The sequence below is a fragment of the Pleurodeles waltl genome, chromosome 7 (genome assembly GCF_031143425.1).
Source record: "Pleurodeles waltl isolate 20211129_DDA chromosome 7, aPleWal1.hap1.20221129, whole genome shotgun sequence".
NCBI classification, from domain to species: domain Eukaryota; kingdom Metazoa; phylum Chordata; class Amphibia; order Caudata; family Salamandridae; genus Pleurodeles; species Pleurodeles waltl.
In genome coordinates, this window is record NC_090446.1 from 976,375,507 (window position 1) to 976,387,760 (window position 12,254).

The 12,254-nt window shown below is 41.7% G+C and overlaps 1 protein-coding gene across 1 annotated transcript in view; it reads left to right on the forward strand.

Moving 5' to 3' along the window:
• The window catches only part of NDUFAF8 (NADH:ubiquinone oxidoreductase complex assembly factor 8), a 95,071-nt gene that overhangs the window by 37,396 nt on the left and 45,421 nt on the right, over window positions 1-12,254 (forward strand). The gene's annotated exons all lie outside the window — the stretch shown is intronic.

Sequence of the window (12,254 nt, forward strand, 5' to 3'; positions counted from 1 at the left end):
AATTGTGGGGAAAATTCTCCTATACTTATATTCATTCTTTACAGTGTTTTACAATGGTGGGGAGAGGAGGTTCCAACCAGTTACAGCTGGTTCTGGGAGTGCCCCCTCTCTCCTCCAGCACAGACTCCAAACAACAGTGGGGGATAAGCGACCCTATTGTGTGAGGCCAGGGCACAGCCTTTACAAATGTAGGTGTGCCCCGCCTCTCCCTTCTCTCAGCCCAGGAAGACTATTCAGTATGCAGATGCACCCCTGTGACACCTCCACCCTCCCTGTGTACTGGCCGTCTGAAAAGTATGCACAAAGCCCCAACTGTCACTCTGCCCAGACGTGGGTTGGAGTCAAGCTGCAGTACACCAATCATAAGCACAGAGAAATGCGCACTTTCTAGAAGTGGCAGTTCTGTAATAGTAATAAAAAATACACCTACACCAGTAAGCAGCTTTTATTATCATCATCACAACCAATGCCTACGCTACCCCTCATAAATCAGACAATACCTTACACATAAGGCAGGGCATTTCTAATGTAATCCTATGAGAAGGCAGCACTCACAGCAGAGAGACACAAAGTTAGGCTTGTTTTCACTACCAGGACAGGCCACGCAACATGGTAGACCACACTGGGGTAGCTGCACTACTTCTCTTGGACCTCTCAGCTGCCTTCAACACAGTTGACCATGACAATCTGAATACAAAGACTATACAAAGCCGGCATAGAGGGGACTGCTCTTGACTGGATCACATCCTACCTTCAAAATAGAGCAAATGTCATCTATACTCCCCCTTTCTCATCCAAACCGTACTTCACCAAACCACAGGTCCCTCAAGGCTCTTCTCATCCCACCCATGCATTTCAACATCTACATGTTGTCATTATCGACCATGTTTAATGAATTTCAGCTCAACTTCCATATCTGTGCAAATGACACACAAATACTTTTCAAACTGGAAAGCCCCAAGAAATTGGAAACTCAAAAATCTTCAATTGTTTTAGAGCCGTAGATCAGAGGATGACATGGAGCCATCTCAAATTGAATGCTTCTAAAGCTAAAATACTGAGTTGTGGCGATAGGAAAAATTATGAGACACTCTGTCCCTTGCCTGATGATCCGAGACCACCTCTTAAAGTATCTAGAGAAGTAGGAAACCTTATCAATGAATGTCCAAGTAGGCAGATTAGCAAAATCAAGCTTCATTACTGTGAAAGCTCTGCAACACATCTTCCCCCACCTAGGATTTCCACACAAGATTCAGGCTACTATCTCTCTTGTACTGTCTAAACTGGATTACTCCAATGGCTTCTACCATGGATCACCTTTATCAACTATGAAAAGACTACAACTGGTTTAGAACTCTGCTGCCAGAGTACGGTTGCATTTAAAGACACAAGCTCGCATCTCCCCTGCCATGAAAACCCTACATTAGTTTCTGGCCGCCAGAAAATCCACCTTCAAGCTGCTTTGTATCACTCACAATGCAATACATGGACAGGACCACTTTTCATAAGTAATAAAGGGCCTGATTTAGAGTTTGGTGGATGAGGTTGATCTGTCACAGATGTGACTTATATCCTGTTCGCCGTGTTACAATTCCATTTTATTCTATGGAAATCGTAATACGACAGACAAGCTATCCGTCACATTTGTGATGAAGTAACCCATCTGCCAAACTCTAAATCAGGACCAAAATCACCAAATGCATTCAAATAGGAACCCCCGTCCAAATTGGCACCTCACCTCAAAATCCCTCTGTAAAAGAAGAAAACCATAGGTGGCCCATCCTTTTCCGCCCAAGCAGGCAAACTATGGAACTCATTACCCTAAAACATAAGATCCATGGAAATCTTATCTTCAGAAGACTACTCAAGAGATTGCTGTTACCCACATGACCACCATACTCAAACACTTACCTACAGCATATTGCTGTGTGTATATAAACATTTAGAATTTGATTATATATCTGTTTCTAGATGTGTATTTCTTTGTACAAATATGTATAATAATTGTTTTTGTAAAATATATAGGTACTCTTTAGGGCTGTATGTATGTATATATATATATATATATATATATATATATATGTATAATTGTGTTCCATGCTTAACATGTATATAGGTCACTACATAGTTTTCATATGTTTGAATAGATGTTTGTGTCTGTTTTAGTTATCTATCATAATATGTAAATAGTATAGCTATTTTTTCTACAAGTGATTCACTAAGTATTGAGGAAAATATAACATTAAAACATATTAGTTATAAAAATTCACAAATAGGTTAGCTTAAAGTACAGCAACACCTGGAAGGCTGGGTTTATAAAATACTACATTATATCAAATATTCTTTATACATCTATACCCTCTATGTACTTCCATATCTATATGTATCTTTTGCTTTACTCCTACTGTAGAAAGAAAAAAAAACCTTTAACTCTATCCATTTCACTACTGTCACACTATACGTCTCTCACTAAATCCTCTGCCTCCACTCTGACTCATCCTAAACCTCATTCTACTACTATGATCTCCAAAATAACCCATTATAGACTCTTCCCTCCTTTGGCTCATCTCAAACCTAATTTTACTAGTTTGATTTCCCTAATCCATTTCTGGAGACTCTTCCAAGGCAGATCTAACTGAAAAACCATTGGGCTTAATTTTACCCATGCGGATGACTTGTAGTAGTGCTGTCATCATGGTACCAGTGTTGCAGCAACTAATGTGGAACACCTCCAACAATGTTGATATTACAGCTGTTGCCCGTCCACCCCTTCATTCATTAGGCTTCTGATGTGGCAGATACACAATTGTACCTTGTTATGATGGCAGCATTCCACAAGTGATCCCACTAATAACAAAATGCAAGTGCTGCTAACAGTGTCATAACCCAAGACTGTGCTATTGCCTTGGCAGTAATACCAATGCAGTGACCATCAGGGTTTCCACCAGTGTTTTGTACGACTCTGCCTCTTGCCTGGCTATTTTTTTAAATTTAAATGGGAAAGGATGAGGATTTTTAGGCATGAGTTAGGATGCAATAAGGCAGCCAGTAGCTGCTTCTTATAGGTCAGGGGAGGGGACTTTGAGGGAAATTGTGATGCTGCACAATACTCATCACCGTGTATGCAAATTAACAATGTTAAATGATAATATAGTGAAGAACAAATTGCACACAGATGGCAGTGTTATGCATAAACACGTTTTTTTCCAAGGATTTCTGGATAATCTTTCCACCAGTATGGACACTAACACCGCCACCATGCTGCCCATCAGGTCATGCCAAGTGTCTTTCTCTGTGCAGTGTGTGAATCTGCATTCAAGTATGGCCTCACCTCAGACCCTCTTTGGAAAATACAATGTGTACTAGAGTGATGTGTATTTGCCTTTAACCACTGACTGGCATCTTTACCTACCACCAATATGGACACTAACATTGCCACCATGCTGCCCATCAGGTCATGCCAAGTGTCTTTCTCTGTGCAGTGTGTGAATCCGCATTCCAAGTATGGCCTCACTTCGGGCCCCTGTGGAAAATGTGTGCTAGAGTGGTGTATTTGCCTTTAACCACTGACTGGCATCTTTACCTATCTGTGAGGTGGGTCTCCCAGAGGAGCGCCACATCGGAGCTGTGGAAAAGCAGTATTTTTTTTATATTGTACCCCTGTTAATTGTATCCCTCTTTTTTTTTTTTTTTGGTCAGTTCCACAACAGTACCCTAAATGTATTGTGTGGGTCATCTTACCTTGCGAGTCCCCTTCAGTCATACAGATAAATGTGTCCCAGGATGGTCCACAACTGACTTTATCCAACTCAGCACTATGTTTGAGTTGGATAGAGCCAGCCCAGGCTCCCAGTCAGTGTTGGAGCACCCATTGAGGGCGCTCCAACCAATCATAATGCTGCTTCGACCAGCGTCATGATTGGCCGCAGAGCAGGTTGGGAGCGTGCAGTGGAGAGTGTCGGCGACGTTCAGGTGAGTTATTTATTTTAATTTATATTTTATTTTTATTCCCCCCCGACTTTTCGAAGTCACCTGCCGCAACTGTTAGCACCATTTGGTTACCATCACTCCCCAGGTCTTGCTGAATGCCATTCTCCATGTACACCATCTCCATTGGAACCCTTCAGGGCCTGGACTCCTTTCGGGAATGGTGTCTCTGCCACCACCTAAATCAGCTCAGTGAGGGACACTTGCTCCAGGTGAGTGTCCCTCTTTTCCTTAGGCCAATCTAGGCACGATACAGTGGGAGCTGGCTCCTCCCTAATCTCTCTGGCAACATCCTGTTCTACCGAGTGTCTCTGTTGCCAGCTGCAATTCTGATTAAGTTGCTCTTTCTGGAGCACCTGTGTCCCCTACTAGTTGGCAAAATGCTTCAGCTTTCCAGCTAGCTCCATACATACTCCATCATCAGGAAGTGCCACATTTCCTCTACCACTACCCCCAACCATGGAGGGAATAACATACTTAAATTCTTTATTTCTTTCAACACCTTCACGGAGTTAAAACTTTCACAGTTGTTTTTGTACCACTCGAGTGAAATGCAAGAACCAAAACATTTTACCAATTTCATATATCGCTGCACCTCTCCTTCTGGCCTCCTGAAGAATGACATCCCTGTCTTTTAAGTTTAGGAGGCGAGTGATGACGGCCTAGGTAAACGTCCTGGAGGAGGTGGGACATGGGAGGGGGTTCATGTCCTCACCACCAAGAACAAGATTCCTTTCTGTTTCAGTACAGTTGTAATACAATTTTCAAAACACAAATACATATTCGGGGCCTTTTTTTTTTTTTTTTTTTTCTTTCTTTTTTTTTTACTGGGATTCCAAGGATACTGAGGTTTCCGCTTGCCCTGCCCACTGAATTCACCATTCTGGCCAGCATCATATTTGTATGGGTTTGTAATTGTTCCACTGTAATTTGGAGGTTCTCAGTAGCTCAGAGGCTGGTGTTGGTTTAGTGTTCAACAGCATTCATCCTGGCTAATATTTTCTTGAAGTAATCTCTAAGGAGCTTGGCTTCTGTTTATAGCACATCAATCTTCTGTTCTCGGTCAGACCTAGTATCTTTCACCTCCAGCAGGACCTCTGCCGGGTTTGGCTTGGGAGAAGTGGGATGTTTCAGCCCCACCCTCAAACCTCCCTCCTACCTCACTAATTACCCCTGGATGTATGCTCCAGTGGAGTTTAACCCCCAGAACACACATTTACCCAGTTTATTTTGTTGGACCTGGTGACTCGGTCTCTACCGTTTCTAATGATGTCAGATCATAGGTTTGGGATGCACTCAACACCGTTTTGGATTGAAACTCGGTGGCGGCAGTCCAGGCAAATAAGTGATCTCTTGTGCGTTCTTAGCCTTTCTCACTTTGCCTAGCAGCCTCTCAGCTTACCCAGTCTGCTGTGGTCACATGGCCTGCTTTATGCTCCCAAGGGACACAATATTATCTTCAATTACTCAACCAATAAATCTGTGCCACCTTGGCCGAGGACTGGTCGTACTTTCCCATGAATCATCTTTCAACCCATCTTGCTCTCTTCATGTCACCAGCGCCACTTCAGTTTAGGCCTCCCAGAACACACCTACCATACCCTCTGTGGTTTAACCTTGCCCACAAGCTTTTGTCGAGGGATCTCAGGCCACACCCGCAGCTTTGCAGCCTGGCCAGACCCATTTTCCACTGTGTGGGAGGACAAACAAACCACACCACCCAGGCACTGCCAACATCTAATATCTGTTTCTCTCTTGTGCTCTGTTCCTTTGGGACAAACCTGAATGTGCCAGGTCTGGCTTGTGTGGCGATGTGGGACTTGTTCCTATTCTTTTCATGTCCTCAACCTACTGACTGGTGGGGCCCCTGTCCTCTCCAGTATCTTGGCTCAGATAGAGCAGCCTGCCAGGATTTTCCCATTCTGTCAGGGAAGTATCAGTCTTTTCATCTTAAAAAAGGCATTACTTGGCAAAAATGTTGGAGATGTTGGTTTGATGGCAGGGCATTCTCCTTTGTGTTTAAAGTAATCCTCATCGTTACAGAATGCTCCAGCCATGTTCAGAGGCTGATGAACCACCCACGTGTTGAATTGTCTAGAGACTTTTGTCTGGCCAATCTGATTGACAATGCTGCAAACAGAAGTAACAAAACTTAAGAGGATCACTTTGGCTCTTTCAAAGAGTTTTGAACGTATTGTATGGAGCTAGACAGTCATGTAGGCATCCAGGTGTCACGTTGGTGACCAGTTTTTGTAGGCAAGGAGATTTATTCGGCTGAGTTGGCATAGTACACTTTTTGTATTTAAATCGTGAGTCATTGTGGTGTCTGAGGTACCTCAGGCAGGGCTGTTATTGAGTATTGACATTCAGATGTTTGCACTATTTTGACTAGGAGCCTGTTTCATTGGTTTCATATTTTTTTGGGTAGGGATTGGATCAGCTTACAGTTCTATTCATCATTTGTGGGGGTGAGTTCTGAGGGTTTGTGGTGATTGACAGTGTGTTGGTTAAAAGGTATGAGGCACTGAGAGGGCAAGTCAGTATCAATATGAGCTTTGGATCCAAGAATTCACATCCTCTCCAGGGAGAAGCCCAGTAAATGGAGGGTTTCGTGGAGAGGTGTGTTCCAAGGGAATTCAAATTGGGTTTGGCCTTGACATGGTTATAGCAGAGTGGACAAGCTTTGTGTGTGTTCACTGGCTGCTTTAGAATTTAGACATATATAGAGAGCTAGTGTGAGTTTGATACAGGCAGTCCTGAGCAGTGTAGGTATGCAGATCACTTGGAGTGTCTTTAGAAACATCAAGATATATTTTGAGGTTCTGGCTCAGTGGGAGTGCTTCGGTCCCAGGTTGCAGTATGTTGTATTGGATCCTACAATCCTAATGATTGTCATTACACTGTGTTAAATCTTGTTGACCTACAGTTTGTTTTTTGGAATCTTGCAGATTACCGTTGTAGGTGAGGATTTTAATGGTAAGATTTGCACTTTGAGAATCCTTGTCATGTTGTCTTAGGAACGGTCATGTATTGTATTGTTTTGTCAGCTGTAAATTTGTACATATTTGTAACTTCCTGAAAACTGCAAGAAGGATGTTGACCCCACCCATAGGTTGAATACCTAAGTGCAGATTTTCATTGGGCAGACAGTGTGTGCTTCCATCTAAAAAGAGTACTTGTGTTGCACCTTTTGCCTTGTGGAAAAATGTATGCTCAACAGAGCAGGACTGAGTAGGTTATAGTAACAATTCATTGAGCAAGGGTATACACCTAAAAAGTTATAATAAAGTTAGATGGCCTGATTTATTTATTGTGAAAGTCATATGTGAAAGCCAATCGCTTTTTAAGGAGTGATTGAAACTACTTTGTGCTTACTGTTGTATGCAGGTGTCTTTTGTTCTAGTCAAAGCAACAGATTACCTTCATAGGAAAGATGTTTGCTGTTGTTTACCGCCTAAAACAATCCCTAGGTGATATGCATTTTGAGAAACCTTGCTATACCATTTTAGGAAGGGTTTTTGTTTTGTTTTGCTAACTGTACTTTTTGCTTCTAAATAATGTTATGAGAGAGGCTACACGTATAATCTCTTTAAAATGAAAAATGTACAATAAAAATGGTGTTTTTATCGTGAAAATATGTTAAAACAAATTGGCTTTTCAGTGTGGTATTGTGTTACATGGATTCACATAGCTCACCGAATGAGGCAAGGGATTTGGTGTTGATTTACCCTACTCGTTTTCTTCTCTGAGAAATCTAGTAGGTAGAAAATGTGCACTTTGATCATCCTTCTTAACTTTCTTAGGAGGGGTTGAATATTGTTCTGACAACTATAATTTTGTGTGGATATATAATGTCCTGTGTGCCTAATTGTAAAGGTGTGGGAACTCTTATGCAGAGTACTGAATTGGTTTTGTCAGCAAGCCAACAAAAAAGGCTAGAGTCCTAATTGGTCCATTGGGAAAATTTGTCCGATACCTTAGGTCTGATATGCATATTATGAAAAGGTACTTCAAAGGTAGTAAGCCTGACAAGATTATTGTGAAAAATGTTTGTTGGCACTTGCAGGACCTTATGGATGAACTGTCATTAACACTGTTAAAGGCCGTAGACAGACATTTTGTTATGTAGAATCTCACAGATTACAGTATCCAGGATAGGTGTTGGTTGCAATGTTATACTCTCGTTAGGCCCTTTACACAGTGGTTGTCTGCCAACTTTAATGTTTTATATTTTTGTAATGTTATGACTGTTCCTGATGGTTTGCAGCTTATGTGAAATAAAAGGCCTCAGTTTTTTATGGCACCTCGCCAATTATGAAGAATATAGACTTGATTTGTTCATTGTCAAACGCTATGTCAGATGTCATATGTTTATCATGAAACGTTACCACAAAGGTCGTAGTGCCTCCCCTTATTAGTGTGAAATGCATTTATTAAAGCCAAAAAGTCTGTAAGAGTGGATAGTAATTACTTTGTGCTGAAAGCTGTAGACTATTATTTTGTTATATAGAATCTCATAGATTACCTTAGTAAGCAAGGGTTTTGGTGTTGGTTACCCCATTCAGATAATTCCTTTGGGATAGAAAATTAGTAATGTGGTAATCCTTGTGGACCTTCCTAAGTGGGTGTGGTGTCTGCCATGCCTTTGGAAAAAAACGTAAACACATCTACATATATACATACAAAGAGGGTCTTTGAACATGCCGTGTCTGTCAAAAGTGTCATTCTCATTCTGCTTCTGTCTCTTATTGCTTACTGCATGGGGAAATTGGTAAGCAAATTTCTGCCTTTGGCCGTATTGCCCTGTGAGTAATGTTTTTAATGTGCACACATCTGCTTGCTAATGAATCTGCTTCATTATTTGGGCTGGCTTTCAGTTTTTTAGTCTTCCATTCTTTCCTTTTATATCCCTACCTTCATTTCTTTCATTCTCCTTTTTAGGTTTTGCCTGCACAGCGCTTGTGCTGTGCATGTGAAGTCTATTATATTCTTTTAAAAAACATCTTGAAAGGGGCTTAGAACCCACCCCTTACTTACTGAACTTAACATTGGTTTATCCCAACTACGCTCTAAATTGCATGTTTCTGATTGACCAGCACGTCATCTGCTTTCACTTCCTGTTCTGCTTTGCCATCCATGCGGTGTGGAGCCTTGACCAAGTACAGCTTCCGGTCACTTCCCCCTGGCTACTCTCTGCAGGTACTTTTTTCCATTTATGATCCACACTACCTACATGTTGTGTGCATTTGCAGGCCCTCTCCTTCCTCCCAGCTTGTTCTCACCCTTCTTCCCCCCCCCCCCCACATGCTTGCAAAGGTATTTTATTTGTCAATTTACGCAACATCTTACATTACATCCAAATCACTTACTCTCCCAAGCATGCCCACCTTTGTTTTAGGGTGCCATTTTTTCTCTTTTTTTTTTTCCAATCTTCTTTAACTTAGCGTGAACAACACTCAAAGCTATTGGAAGGCTTTACATGAGCACCACTTGCATTACACATGGGCACATTAAGCTGCCCTCAGACCACTGGGCAAACGTTACTACAGAGCAAGGAGGGAGGGGAGACCTGAGGGTCATTGAACAAGCATAGTCTGCTCCCAGAGAGCACAGAACTCGGTGGCCTGTTGTTGGAAACATGTATGCCACGGAAATGTGAAAGACGTCGGTCAAAAACATGCTATTTTTTCATTAAAGGGGATCCCTTGCCACAATGCAACAATGCCATTACACAGATCCCTTCCTCACCCTGAGCCTGTTTTTCACAATTTTCTTTGCTTTTCTTTATTCAACTTTTGAATATGAATTGGAAGGCTTTACATGAGCACCAGTTACTCTACACAAGGACACATTCACCCGCTCAATCCCCTACCTCCGCCCCCCTCCCCGACAACTGGGCAAAGGTTACTATGGAGCAAGGAGGGACGTCTTGGGTGTTATTGCTGAGGGCGACAGGGAACTGAGCACTGGGAATGCGGCACCCATATGTGAGATGCCAGAAACCATAGCAGGAAGCGCTGGGAGGGGGGTTCATAAACAGAGCAGCAACAACTGCAAAAACTGTTTGCTTCATGAGCACAAAGAACTACACACACATATTGCCATACATACCAAACACACTGATATCGCACAACTACAAATAGATTAATAATCTCACAACAGATGCACATATCTATTAATGTAACTAGGTTTGCAGTAATCACAAATGGGTCATCGAGCAAGGGTAGTCTGCTCGCAGAGAGCAGAGGACTCGGCAGACCGTTGTTAAAAACATGTATGTCATGGAAATGTGAAAAAAAAGTCAGTCAAAACATGCTATTTTTTTCATTAGTGATAACCCCTTGCCACAAGCAAACAACGCCATTACACAAATCCCCTCCTACCCCGCCAGATCCCATCCTACCCGTGAGCTTGTTTTTCGCATATTTTTTTTAATTCCACTTTTATAGAGCGCAAACACCACCCGAAGGTATTGGAACCGGTGAGCACCAGTTACTTTACACAAGGACACATTTAGCCACCCTCTGACTGCTCAACTCTCTAATTAACATGGAGGCCTATATTTGTTGTCAGTGTGCCAAACCTCTTGTCCTATCTCACTTTGCTTGCCTCTGCTGTGACAAAAAAATTAACATAGCCACATAACTCTTGCATATGCGAGAGCTTTTTGGCTCCATTTTTTTTTTTTTTGTAAACCCCATGTAGTACAGCAATTTGGCCAAAACTAAGAAATAAAGCACTATGATGCTGCCAGCATTTACCACATCAATCACAGCACATTATGTTTTTTTACTGTCGGGCATGCGGTCCTACATGGCTACAACAAATTGGCACATACAGTAGATCCTCATATAGGCGAAACCTTTTGGCTTTGCCAGTACGTGTTATTTTATGAGCACCCTGCAGCTCCCCAGACCTGCCATTTAATTTGCCGTTTTCTCCAATATTTCTAAACTTTGCAGCCATTTCGTAATGGTACTTTCAATAATGTGACATTGTTTTACTGTTTACAAGGTGGCGACCATGTTGAGGAGCAATTTGTTGACCACCTTGGCTTAATCCAGCAACATACAATTTAGCATTCATGGATAGCTGCCAAGAGTGATGTTTACTAAGTGACTACCTTTTAATGGTATTGTGTGTAGTGCATCGTTATTGCTCCAAGATGGTGAACACATTGCCTCTAAATGTGGCAGTTATTTTGGTACTTTTGAACATTGATACTCTAGACATTACCAGTGCATGATGGCCGTTTGATACTATGTTTAATTTTATTTTTGTATTGCAAGCATATGCCTGGTAAGTTGAGGTAGCAGCATGTTTTCGGTTTGTCTATTTTTTTGTTCTTATAATATATCTTCCATGTGCTTGTGGGTGCTTTGTGTGTCTGTTTTTATTGCAGATGGGTAAGTAGGTAGGACATAAAATCATTTTAAATTCCCTTTTCAGCAAGTTTGACAAGTTGCTTACCTGAATTTACATGACATTAATTGGGACAGAATCAGAGAGAACTGTGCGAGTCACTGTCGATTGAGAAGGGTGCTCTCTCTTGAAAAACTGCTCTGGTAGGCCAAAACACTTCATAATACCAATGTACACACCATGGTGAAAGAGAAAGAAGTGCGATAGCAGTGCAGTGGCACATTGAAAATACACGAGTTTCACACAGTTCACAAGCCTCAAGGTCATGTTTTTGAAATAATCTTCTGGGTTCCCCATATACTGCAACCCAGATGTCCGCACTGGATTATCAATAAGTCCTGTTCTACTTTCTCTCCTCCCAAAACATGTATGCATATCTTTTGTTCAGGTCCAAAACTCTCAAAGTATAACACACATTATTATTACCACTTTAAAACTACCAGCGTTTGCCTTAGAGCACGTGGCCTTGCTTTCAAAGAAACATGCCATTTTAATACTAGTGAAAGAAAAGGTGAAAGCACAGGATGTATACCCTTGTAATCCTAGTATGAGAATTGTGGATTTATAAAACATGCCGTTTTACAATGGATGCACATGGCTTTATATGTGCTGCACATCTTGATCTTCTCTAAGATGCCTGTATTCACTTTGCATTCTTCCTGTGGTGCCTGCCCACTGGCCTGACCTGGCCCAGTTCAGTGAAAGAACTTGAATTTGTAAACGATCACTTATGACCCAAAATGGCAAAATTTCACTTCATTATACACTTTTACAGATGGCTTCAAGCAGGAAAACTATGAAATAGGTACATACCTTTAATCTCGAATTTTTGACTTGGCGTTTTT